Below are 12,820 nucleotides of genomic sequence, written 5' to 3' on the forward strand. Positions count from 1 at the left end.
GTTGGAACAATTGCCGAATTTAGTTGCAGCAACAAGTAGGTCCCCATTCACGTCCATCTCTTGTACTCATGACATTTCTCCATGTTCTGCTGTGAACGAGTTGTGCCATATTTGTATTGTCATTATTATTATTATTATTAATAATAATATCATTTTTAAAAATCACAACGGTGCTCCCTTTCTGCATTTTGTACTATCAAATAAAATTTCTGCCTGGAAAAGAAATGAAATTGGACAATGAGTAGCAAGACATTCTCAAGAACTGAATTCGAGTTTGCTAGACCTGGATATATGAACAGTCACAAAATATTAGGAGATACCCTCGTGATACTCAGTGTCGTCAGAGTAACAGACAACAGCGATTCGTCTCATTTAAAGTTTTATTTCCAATATACACTCAAGGTGGTGTGCAGTGCACAAAGAAACATTTGCATCAATCAACGGAGGGGGAAAAAAGTGCCAAGTTGCAAGTCTAAAGCAAACAACCATCCAAAAATGAGCCCTTGCTCTTTGAAATTGGGGTTTATTTGATCAGAGGGAAGATGGCCAGCTACTGGCCCACCAGTGGGCCACACAAGCATACCACACCTCACGCAGAGCATCCGCCCATGTCCAGGCACTTGTCCGCTGGCGTATGAAGCCTTTTTCAAAGACGAGTCACCTCAGTGGCCTGTTGTACTCCTTGAAATGGGAACAATACAGAGAACCTGTTCTACTCTTTAAAATAGGACCGAGATGGATATTTTATTTCAAAAAATAAATAAAAAAAGGTCGGCAGAGATGGAGATTCTATTTTTAAAATAGGACAGAGTTTCACTTTATTAGGTTTATCTCTACACTTGTACTTAAGACCACCAATTTGCCGTGACGTCACAGTAGCCTGTGCTATCACAACAGCCGTTGCCCTCTAGCGGTTCATACACACTCAGTGACCACTTTATTAGGTACACCTGTCCACCAGCCTGAAAATGCAAATATTTGGCCCACCCATTTCCTGTGACGTCACAATAGCCTGTGATGTCACAATAGCCTCTGCCCTCGAGCAGAGTTAGTGGACACTCGGTGACCACTTTATTAGGTACACCCGGACAGCAGCTTGTATAAATGAAAATAGAACTTTCTGTTTTACAAAAATCACAAAACATGTTACCCTGGAGCTCAGGTAAGGCACAGAATCACCAATAAATGTTACCTGGACCTCAGGCAAGGCACAAAATATGCACCGCTTCACAAAAAATGTTACCCAGAGCTCAGGTTAGGCATGAAAATATCAACTGGTGCGCAGGTAAGGTTAAAAATATGGAACGCTTCACGAATTTGCGTGTCATCCTTGCGCAGGGGCCATGCTAATCTTCTCTGTATCGTTCCAATTTTAGTATATGTGCTGCCGGAGCGAGCACAAGAGACCTACCTGAGCCTGCGCTACCTAAGGGGCGGGTTCTGGCCATGGTTCGCAGTCATGGACTGAGTGCGAAAGCATGCATAGCACGCGTGTGTGCCTCGTAAGGACAGCCTAAACTGGCAGCACTTACAAACAAGACAAATCTGCATCAGGAGGTTTATCAAACACAACCTCTCATGTTGAGCTGAACACATTTAGACATCAATGTCCCTCCGAGGCAGGCAAATGGAGTCCACGGATGTGCGCTGCCGACTTATGCAGCCGACTGCCTCGATCCTGCTATTGGCTGCACCCTCACAAAGAACTGCACTGTCACCACCTCCAGCCTGTCCGCTGCATGCTGTCCTCATCTCAGTCACCATCAGCTGAACATGCTTGAAAGATTCATCGCACACTGAAAGAAAAAGAAAAAACACAACAACAAAACAATAGTATTACTAGGTATAGGTAAGGTCAGGCCATCTGACAGCAAAAGGTAAAATCTGAAGAAAAGTAAACAAGGAGCCCGCCATCTTCAAATTCAAATACGGTACTTCCGGATCTCCCCGTACATTGCTAGTAATTGCCACCAGAGGTCAGTCGGCTCATTCCTTTCACAAGGGCTCTCCAGCTAGAAAAGGGAAAACCGTCAAAAAGACGGTGCATGCACGGAAGAGCCTTACTTTGATACAGTCTATGGGAAGAACATCGTTTACATACAATTAATAGAGACACTTGAGAAAAAAACAAAAAAACACTGCATGGTTTTTAATACCATATACAGTACGCCCGAAAGGTACTTTACACTATAACAGAAACTGGAGGCTGAGTTTTTCAAGGCAATTCATCAAAAGTTAATTTAGAGTAAGCACTCGAAATTCACTAAAAAGGACGAAAACGCGGAGGAAACGAGTTCTTCGAAACACGAGTGTTTGCTCAAAACAAACGTGGAAAGCAGCATTCCCTCTTTGACCACTCAGCAGACTGCCGTGTGTGTATATCCAACCAAAGCAAGCTGAGTGGTTCTTCTGCGTTGTCGTTTTCGTTAGCTAGCCACTATGGCACACGATTATTTACTTCTGTGGTGTAGGCTAACTTAACACGGCGACTTTTGGCGTCCGCTGGGCCTACGTGGGGGAAATGCCACGTTTTCCAGCATGGCCTCTGAAAATGTTGTGACAATTGTCTTTACCTGTGCCACGTACGGTGCTTCTCATCTACTTCCCCAATCTCTAAGCATGCAAAATGGCCAGACACATACAATAAGCGAGGCACCGGAGCACTAAATTACATCGCCTCGCCAAGGTAGCAAACGAGCTAGCTATAGCCGGCCTAGCACGTGGAAACAGTTTGCTCAGTAGCTGGATAATCCTCGCACAGCAGCCAAGCCTTCCAGAAAATGCAATAAATAGCCTACACGACTGTATTTACGACGTGTATCAGGAATAATCTTGTTAACAAGGGGGTTACTGTACGACGCGGAGGCGAAGGACTATGGCCACCAGTCGTTAGCTAGCAAGCGAACAAGTTGATTCCACACCAAGTTAACGTGACATGCGGACCGCCTACAGCAGGCAACCTTACCCGAGAGACGTCCGGCCGCAGTAGCACTGTTTTATGTGAGCACGCGTCCATATTGCACCGAACTGAAACAAGTGAAACTATTTGGAAAAATACAATATTATCTCCCGTAGGCGACGAAGCCATCTGCCCGTGTAGGCCGAGTGCAAATACAGGCGTGGCTACGCAAAACTTTATTTGTGTACCACGTTACAGACAGAACTACAACAGGGTGTGTCTTACGATTTCTTTTTAAAATGTCTACGGATTTGGAGTCGCGAAGACCCATCGGCAGGCTATTCCAAAGGCTAGAGCAGTAATAACCAAAAGACGCTGCATCACCATATGCCTTTAGGTTCTAGCCTCCGGGACAAGACTGTGGGCTATTGTGAAGCCTTCAATCTAATTTCGTTTTAAATTTCGTAAGACATGCATTTTTAATGAGACATCTGGAATATACCCCATGTACAAAGTTCCTTTTTTATTTTATTTTTTACTGTACTCAGAATGATATACCTGATCTTCATTCAGAACTATGTAAAGGGGAAAAAACGCGAATGGTTTTCAATGCTGCGAATGTTTCACCCAACAGAATTCACACAGCATTGCGGTTTCCCGTTCTTTCTTTTTCACATTACATTACATTACATTGCAGGCATTTAGCAGACGCTCTTATCCAGAGCGACGCACAATGAAGTGCGACGAGGACCCTGGAGGACAGACATTCTCAACAAAATAACACCGTGCCACTGTGTAGGCCTTCCTGAGGATGACGCTTTTATCCAAAGCTACCGACAAGTCCTGATGTGTGTTTCTATCGGGATGTGCGGTGTACCTACAGGTTCAAAGACAAAATAAAACCAGTCTACAATACAACTTATGTATTTTCATAACTCGAGAAATATACCTTACATTCCCAACAAAATAACACCGTGCCACTGTGTAGGCCATCCTGAGGATGTTAGGTTGAGTTGCCACAATGCTAGCAAATAAATAAATGAATAAATAAATAAATAAATAAATAAATAAATAATCATTTGTTATTTAGCAGACGCTTTTATCCAAAGAGACCTACATGTCCTGATGTGTGTTGTACCTATAGGTTGAAAGACAAAATTAAACCGGAAACCAGTCTACAATACAACTAATGTATTTTGATAACTCGAGAAATATACTTGCCTGATGCAACTCAAAGTTGCAAAATTCACCCAACTTTGCTGTTTCACTTTTTTTTTTCTTCTTCTTTATTTTGGTTCATTTAACATTCCCAACAAAATGACACCGTGCCACGGTGTAGGTCATTCTGAGGATGTTAGGTCTAGTTGCTACAATGCAAGCTATAAATAAATAATCATTTGTTATTTAGCAGACGCTTTTATCCAAAGCGACCGACAAGTCCTGATTAGACTAAGCAGGAAACAGCCCTGGAGCAATGGGGTGTTAAGGGCATCCCCCAAGGGCCCAACAGCTGTGCGGATCTTATCGCAGCTACACCGGGGCTCGAACCGCCGACCTTGCCACTGCACTACAGGCTGGCCTCTTAAAAGTCAAATGGATTTGGCCACTTTACCGATCTTCTCTGTTCCAATGTTCCAATGTTCAAATATGTTCCAATATTGGAGCCAATCAGAGGCCGTGCCTTGTTCCAATTTACAACTTTCACCAACTTTGACAAAGCGGCTCAGCCAATCAGATGGCCGGATTTGTTCCAAATTGAACACGTGTTTGTTCCAAATTCATCACGTGTTTAGCCGGCCAATTGTAGCTCTTCCTCCGTTTTGACTCAAATCGGCGCGTCGGCCATTGCTCCCGCATCGGTGAAAGGTAAGCTTTCAATGCGTTTTCTAATGAAATTTTTATTAAAATGAGAAGAATCATTTGTATTTTCATGTTAGCGATGGTCAGAGCAGGCTAGCTAGTTGGCTTTCGCGCTGTTCAATACGTTTATCGTTGCTGTTAATACACAGAACGAATGAATGAAAGAACTTTCCAGCTGTATAAACACATCATGTATGTATTTTTACATTAGAAATATATCGTAAGACAAAGCTGGCATGTCGCACATTTCGTTTTAATTACAAAACGTAATATTCTCTGGCTTGCAAGGCGGATAGCTGCTTGGCTATCTACCTACCTACCTCCATACCTCGATTCAGCGTGTGACTATACGAATAATGCAGCCTAATTACTCCCCCAATTTAATCATTTCTGTCGAAATGTTTTAAAAAGTGAGTCATTTCAGTGGTATAGTGTAGCTAGCTAGCTGTGGTTAGGTCTGTCAACTACTACATCTTGGTAGCCCCTGTGAAGTTAAATTAATTATTATTATTATTATTATTATTACTTTTAAATACTCTGTGTCACATAGCATGTTCATAAATCTTGTGATAAGCATGTTTTTCCTGTGTGCACAGCCTCACATTGCAGGGAACCTCAGTCGCAGACGGGCCGGGCGCTGCAGGACATCAGCTTGGACCATGACACTGCGAACATCTTAGACCAGGACACATGCCTCCCATGGGCATGCTCTATTTATTCTACTTATTTATGTGATTAAAATATCAGACCAGTGATCATTCTCATGTGACCGCGATAGCAGTCACTCTAGAAGCCAGTGAAAAATATATTTTCATACATATTGAACAGCAGAAAAACGCTCAGCTTTTAACACTAGGCGTCAGCATAGCTCCAGTTTAAGTTTGAGGACGTGCAAATCAGTCCTTGTTTTGTTTGATGGCAGTTTATTATCTACTGTTGGAACAATTGCCGAATTTAGTTGCAGCAACAAGTAGGTCCCCATTCACGTCCATCTCTTGTACTCATGACATTTCTCCATGTTCTGCTGTGAACGAGTTGTGCCATATTTGTATTGTCATTATTATTATTATTATTAATAATAATATCATTTTTAAAAATCACAACGGTGCTCCCTTTCTGCATTTTGTACTATCAAATAAAATTTCTGCCTGGAAAAGAAATGAAATTGGACAATGAGTAGCAAGACATTCTCAAGAACTGAATTCGAGTTTGCTAGACCTGGATATATGAACAGTCACAAAATATTAGGAGATACCCTCGTGATACTCAGTGTCGTCAGAGTAACAGACAACAGCGATTCGTCTCATTTAAAGTTTTATTTCCAATATACACTCAAGGTGGTGTGCAGTGCACAAAGAAACATTTGCATCAATCAACGGAGGGGGAAAAAAGTGCCAAGTTGCAAGTCTAAAGCAAACAACCATCCAAAAATGAGCCCTTGCTCTTTGAAATTGGGGTTTATTTGATCAGAGGGAAGATGGCCAGCTACTGGCCCACCAGTGGGCCACACAAGCATACCACACCTCACGCAGAGCATCCGCCCATGTCCAGGCACTTGTCCGCTGGCGTATGAAGCCTTTTTCAAAGACGAGTCACCTCAGTGGCCTGTTGTACTCCTTGAAATGGGAACAATACAGAGAACCTGTTCTACTCTTTAAAATAGGACCGAGATGGATATTTTATTTCAAAAAATAAATAAAAAAAGGTCGGCAGAGATGGAGATTCTATTTTTAAAATAGGACAGAGTTTCACTTTATTAGGTTTATCTCTACACTCGTACTTAAGACCACCAATTTGCCGTGACGTCACAGTAGCCTGTGCTATCACAACAGCCGTTGCCCTCTAGCGGTTCATACACACTCAGTGACCACTTTATTAGGTACACCTGTCCACCAGCCTGAAAATGCAAATATTTGGCCCACCCATTTCCTGTGACGTCACAATAGCCTGTGATGTCACAATAGCCTCTGCCCTCGAGCAGAGTTAGTGGACACTCGGTGACCACTTTATTAGGTACACCCGGACAGCAGCTTGTATAAATGAAAATAGAACTTTCTGTTTTACAAAAATCACAAAACATGTTACCCTGGAGCTCAGGTAAGGCACAGAATCACCAATAAATGTTACCTGGACCTCAGGCAAGGCACAAAATATGCACCGCTTCACAAAAAATGTTACCCAGAGCTCAGGTTAGGCATGAAAATATCAACTGGTGCGCAGGTAAGGTTAAAAATATGGAACGCTTCACGAATTTGCGTGTCATCCTTGCGCAGGGGCCATGCTAATCTTCTCTGTATCGTTCCAATTTTAGTATATGTGCTGCCGGAGCGAGCACAAGAGACCTACCTGAGCCTGCGCTACCTAAGGGGCGGGTTCTGGCCATGGTTCGCAGTCATGGACTGAGTGCGAAAGCATGCATAGCACGCGTGTGTGCCTCGTAAGGACAGCCTAAACTGGCAGCACTTACAAACAAGACAAATCTGCATCAGGAGGTTTATCAAACACAACCTCTCATGTTGAGCTGAACACATTTAGACATCAATGTCCCTCCGAGGCAGGCAAATGGAGTCCACGGATGTGCGCTGCCGACTTATGCAGCCGACTGCCTCGATCCTGCTATTGGCTGCACCCTCACAAAGAACTGCACTGTCACCACCTCCAGCCTGTCCGCTGCATGCTGTCCTCATCTCAGTCACCATCAGCTGAACATGCTTGAAAGATTCATCGCACACTGAAAGAAAAAGAAAAAACACAACAACAAAACAATAGTATTACTAGGTATAGGTAAGGTCAGGCCATCTGACAGCAAAAGGTAAAATCTGAAGAAAAGTAAACAAGGAGCCCGCCATCTTCAAATTCAAATACGGTACTTCCGGATCTCCCCGTACATTGCTAGTAATTGCCACCAGAGGTCAGTCGGCTCATTCCTTTCACAAGGGCTCTCCAGCTAGAAAAGGGAAAACCGTCAAAAAGACGGTGCATGCACGGAAGAGCCTTACTTTGATACAGTCTATGGGAAGAACATCGTTTACATACAATTAATAGAGACACTTGAGAAAAAAACAAAAAAACACTGCATGGTTTTTAATACCATATACAGTACGCCCGAAAGGTACTTTACACTATAACAGAAACTGGAGGCTGAGTTTTTCAAGGCAATTCATCAAAAGTTAATTTAGAGTAAGCACTCGAAATTCACTAAAAAGGACGAAAACGCGGAGGAAACGAGTTCTTCGAAACACGAGTGTTTGCTCAAAACAAACGTGGAAAGCAGCATTCCCTCTTTGACCACTCAGCAGACTGCCGTGTGTGTATATCCAACCAAAGCAAGCTGAGTGGTTCTTCTGCGTTGTCGTTTTCGTTAGCTAGCCACTATGGCACACGATTATTTACTTCTGTGGTGTAGGCTAACTTAACACGGCGACTTTTGGCGTCCGCTGGGCCTACGTGGGGGAAATGCCACGTTTTCCAGCATGGCCTCTGAAAATGTTGTGACAATTGTCTTTACCTGTGCCACGTACGGTGCTTCTCATCTACTTCCCCAATCTCTAAGCATGCAAAATGGCCAGACACATACAATAAGCGAGGCACCGGAGCACTAAATTACATCGCCTCGCCAAGGTAGCAAACGAGCTAGCTATAGCCGGCCTAGCACGTGGAAACAGTTTGCTCAGTAGCTGGATAATCCTCGCACAGCAGCCAAGCCTTCCAGAAAATGCAATAAATAGCCTACACGACTGTATTTACGACGTGTATCAGGAATAATCTTGTTAACAAGGGGGTTACTGTACGACGCGGAGGCGAAGGACTATGGCCACCAGTCGTTAGCTAGCAAGCGAACAAGTTGATTCCACACCAAGTTAACGTGACATGCGGACCGCCTACAGCAGGCAACCTTACCCGAGAGACGTCCGGCCGCAGTAGCACTGTTTTATGTGAGCACGCGTCCATATTGCACCGAACTGAAACAAGTGAAACTATTTGGAAAAATACAATATTATCTCCCGTAGGCGACGAAGCCATCTGCCCGTGTAGGCCGAGTGCAAATACAGGCGTGGCTACGCAAAACTTTATTTGTGTACCACGTTACAGACAGAACTACAACAGGGTGTGTCTTACGATTTCTTTTTAAAATGTCTACGGATTTGGAGTCGCGAAGACCCATCGGCAGGCTATTCCAAAGGCTAGAGCAGTAATAACCAAAAGACGCTGCATCACCATATGCCTTTAGGTTCTAGCCTCCGGGACAAGACTGTGGGCTATTGTGAAGCCTTCAATCTAATTTCGTTTTAAATTTCGTAAGACATGCATTTTTAATGAGACATCTGGAATATACCCCATGTACAAAGTTCCTTTTTTATTTTATTTTTTACTGTACTCAGAATGATATACCTGATCTTCATTCAGAACTATGTAAAGGGGAAAAAACGCGAATGGTTTTCAATGCTGCGAATGTTTCACCCAACAGAATTCACACAGCATTGCGGTTTCCCGTTCTTTCTTTTTCACATTACATTACATTACATTGCAGGCATTTAGCAGACGCTCTTATCCAGAGCGACGCACAATGAAGTGCGACGAGGACCCTGGAGGACAGACATTCTCAACAAAATAACACCGTGCCACTGTGTAGGCCTTCCTGAGGATGACGCTTTTATCCAAAGCTACCGACAAGTCCTGATGTGTGTTTCTATCGGGATGTGCGGTGTACCTACAGGTTCAAAGACAAAATAAAACCAGTCTACAATACAACTTATGTATTTTCATAACTCGAGAAATATACCTTACATTCCCAACAAAATAACACCGTGCCACTGTGTAGGCCATCCTGAGGATGTTAGGTTGAGTTGCCACAATGCTAGCAAATAAATAAATAAATGAATAAATAAATAAATAAATAAATAAATAAATAAATAAATAAATAATCATTTGTTATTTAGCAGACGCTTTTATCCAAAGAGACCTACATGTCCTGATGTGTGTTGTACCTATAGGTTGAAAGACAAAATTAAACCGGAAACCAGTCTACAATACAACTAATGTATTTTGATAACTCGAGAAATATACTTGCCTGATGCAACTCAAAGTTACAAAATTCACCCAACTTTGCTGTTTCACTTTTTTTTTTTCTTCTTCTTTATTTTGGTTCATTTAACATTCCCAACAAAATGACACCGTGCCACGGTGTAGGTCATTCTGAGGATGTTAGGTCTAGTTGCTACAATGCAAGCTATAAATAAATAATCATTTGTTATTTAGCAGACGCTTTTATCCAAAGCGACCGACAAGTCCTGATTAGACTAAGCAGGAAACAGCCCTGGAGCAATGGGGTGTTAAGGGCATCCCCCAAGGGCCCAACAGCTGTGCGGATCTTATCGCAGCTACACCGGGGCTCGAACCGCCGACCTTGCCACTGCACTACAGGCTGGCCTCTTAAAAGTCAAATGGATTTGGCCACTTTACCGATCTTCTCTGTTCCAATGTTCCAATATGTTCCAATATTGGAGCCAATCAGAGGCCGTGCCTTGTTCCAATTTACAACTTTCACCAACTTTGACAAAGCGGCTCAGCCAATCAGATGGCCGGATTTGTTCCAAATTGAACACGTGTTTGTTCCAAATTCATCACGTGTTTAGCCGGCCAATTGTAGCTCTTCCTCCGTTTTGACTCAAATCGGCGCGTCGGCCATTGCTCCCGCATCGGTGAAAGGTAAGCTTTCAATGCGTTTTCTAATGAAATTTTTATTAAAATGAGAAGAATCATTTGTATTTTCATGTTAGCGATGGTCAGAGCAGGCTAGCTAGTTGGCTTTCGCGCTGTTCAATACGTTTATCGTTGCTGTTAATACACAGAACGAATGAATGAAAGAACTTTCCAGCTGTATAAACACATCATGTACGTATTTTTACATTAGAAATATATCGTAAGACAAAGCTGGCATGTCGCACATTTCGTTTTAATTACAAAACGTAATATTCTCTGGCTTGCAAGGCGGATAGCTGCTTGGCTATCTACCTACCTACCTCCATACCTCGATTCAGCGTGTGACTATACGAATAATGCAGCCTAATTACTCCCCCAATTTAATCATTTCTGTCGAAATGTTTTAAAAAGCGAGTCATTTCAGTGGTATAGTGTAGCTAGCTAGCTGTGGTTAGGTCTGTCAACTACTACATCTTGGTAGCCCCTGTGAAGTTAAATTAATTATTATTATTATTATTATTATTATTATTATTATTATTACTTTTAAATACTCTGTGTCACATAGCATGTTCATAAATCTTGTGATAAGCATGTTTTTCCTGTGTGCACAGCCTCACATTGCAGGGAACCTCAGTCGCAGACGGGCCGGGCGCTGCAGGACATCAGCTTGGACCATGACACTGCGAACATCTTAGACCAGGACACATGCCTCCCATGGGCATGCTCCATTTATTCTACTTATTTATGTGATTAAAATATCAGACCAGTGATCATTCTCATGTGACCGCGATAGCAGTCACTCTAGAAGCCAGTGAAAAATATATTTTCATACATATTGAACAGCAGAAAAACGCTCAGCTTTTAACACTAGGCGTCAGCATAGCTCCAGTTTAAGTTTGAGGACGTGCAAATCAGTCCTTGTTTTGTTTGATGGCAGTTTATTATCTACTGTTGGAACAATTGCCGAATTTAGTTGCAGCAACAAGTAGGTCCCCATTCACGTCCATCTCTTGTACTCATGACATTTCTCCATGTTCTGCTGTGAACGAGTTGTGCCATATTTGTATTGTCATTATTATTATTATTATTATTATTATTATTATTATTATTATTAATAATAATATAATCATTTTTAAAAATCACAACGGTGCTCCCTTTCTGCATTTTGTACTATCAAATAAAATTTCTGCCTGGAAAAGAAATGAAATTGGACAATGAGTAGCAAAACATTCTCAAGAACTGAATTCGAGTTTGCTAGACCTGGATATATGAACAGTCACAAAATATTAGGAGATACCCTCGTGATACTCAGTGTCGTCAGAGTAACAGACAACAGCGATTCGTCTCATTTAAAGTTTTATTTACAATATACACTCAAGGTGGTGTGCAGTGCACAAAGAAACATTTGCATCAATCAACGGAGGGGGAAAAAAGTGCCAAGTTGCAAGTCTAAAGCAAACAACCATCCAAAAATGAGCCCTTGCTCTTTGAAATTGGGGTTTATTTGATCAGAGGGAAGATGGCCAGCTACTGGCCCACCAGTGGGCCACACAAGCATACCACACCTCACGCAGAGCATCCGCCCATGTCCAGGCACTTGTCCGCTGGCGTATGAAGCCTTTTTCAAAGACGAGTCACCTCAGTGGCCTGTTGTACTCCTTGAAATGGGAACAATACAGAGAACCTGTTCTACTCTTTAAAATAGGACCGAGATGGATATTTTATTTAAAAAAAAAAAAAAAAAGGTCGGCAGAGATGGAGATTCTATTTTTAAAATAGGACAGAGTTTCACTTTATTAGGTTTATCTCTACACTCGTACTTAAGACCACCAATTTGCCGTGACGTCACAGTAGCCTGTGCTATCACAACAGCCGTTGCCCTCTAGCGGTTCATACACACTCAGTGACCACTTTATTAGGTACACCTGTCCACCAGCCTGTAAATGCAAATATTTGGCCCACCCATTTCCTGTGCCGTCACAATAGCCTGTGATGTCACAATAGCCTCTGCCCTCGAGCAGAGTTAGTGGACACTCGGTGACCACTTTATTAGGTACACCCGGACAGCAGCTTGTATAAATGAAAATAGAACTTTCTGTTTTACAAAAATCACAAAACATGTTACCCTGGAGCTCAGGTAAGGCACAGAATCACCAATAAATGTTACCTGGACCTCAGGCAAGGCACAAAATATGCACCGCTTCACAAAAAATGTTACCCAGAGCTCAGGTTAGGCATGAAAATATCAACTGGTGCGCAGGTAAGGTTAAAAATATGGAACGCTTCACGAATTTGCGTGTCATCCTTTGCGCCTAAGAGTCGGCGTTCTTCTCTGTTCCAATGTTCCAATATGTTCCA

At 42.5% G+C, this 12,820-nt stretch overlaps 2 non-coding genes across 2 annotated transcripts; both read right to left on the reverse strand.

Annotated features, from left to right (window-relative positions):
* Positions 1-1,293: 1,293 nt before the first annotated feature.
* On the reverse strand, positions 1,294-1,400 carry LOC133112659 (U6 spliceosomal RNA). The gene has a single exon (XR_009705478.1). It is a non-coding gene; the product is annotated as a U6 spliceosomal RNA (small nuclear RNA).
* A 5,587-nt stretch (positions 1,401-6,987) lies between these two features.
* LOC133112661 (U6 spliceosomal RNA) lies at positions 6,988-7,094 on the reverse strand. The gene has a single exon (XR_009705479.1). It is a non-coding gene; the product is annotated as a U6 spliceosomal RNA (small nuclear RNA).
* Positions 7,095-12,820: the final 5,726 nt, after the last annotated feature.

This window comes from Conger conger, chromosome 15, assembly GCF_963514075.1.
Source record: "Conger conger chromosome 15, fConCon1.1, whole genome shotgun sequence".
In the NCBI taxonomy this organism is placed as follows: Eukaryota; Metazoa; Chordata; class Actinopteri; order Anguilliformes; family Congridae; genus Conger; species Conger conger.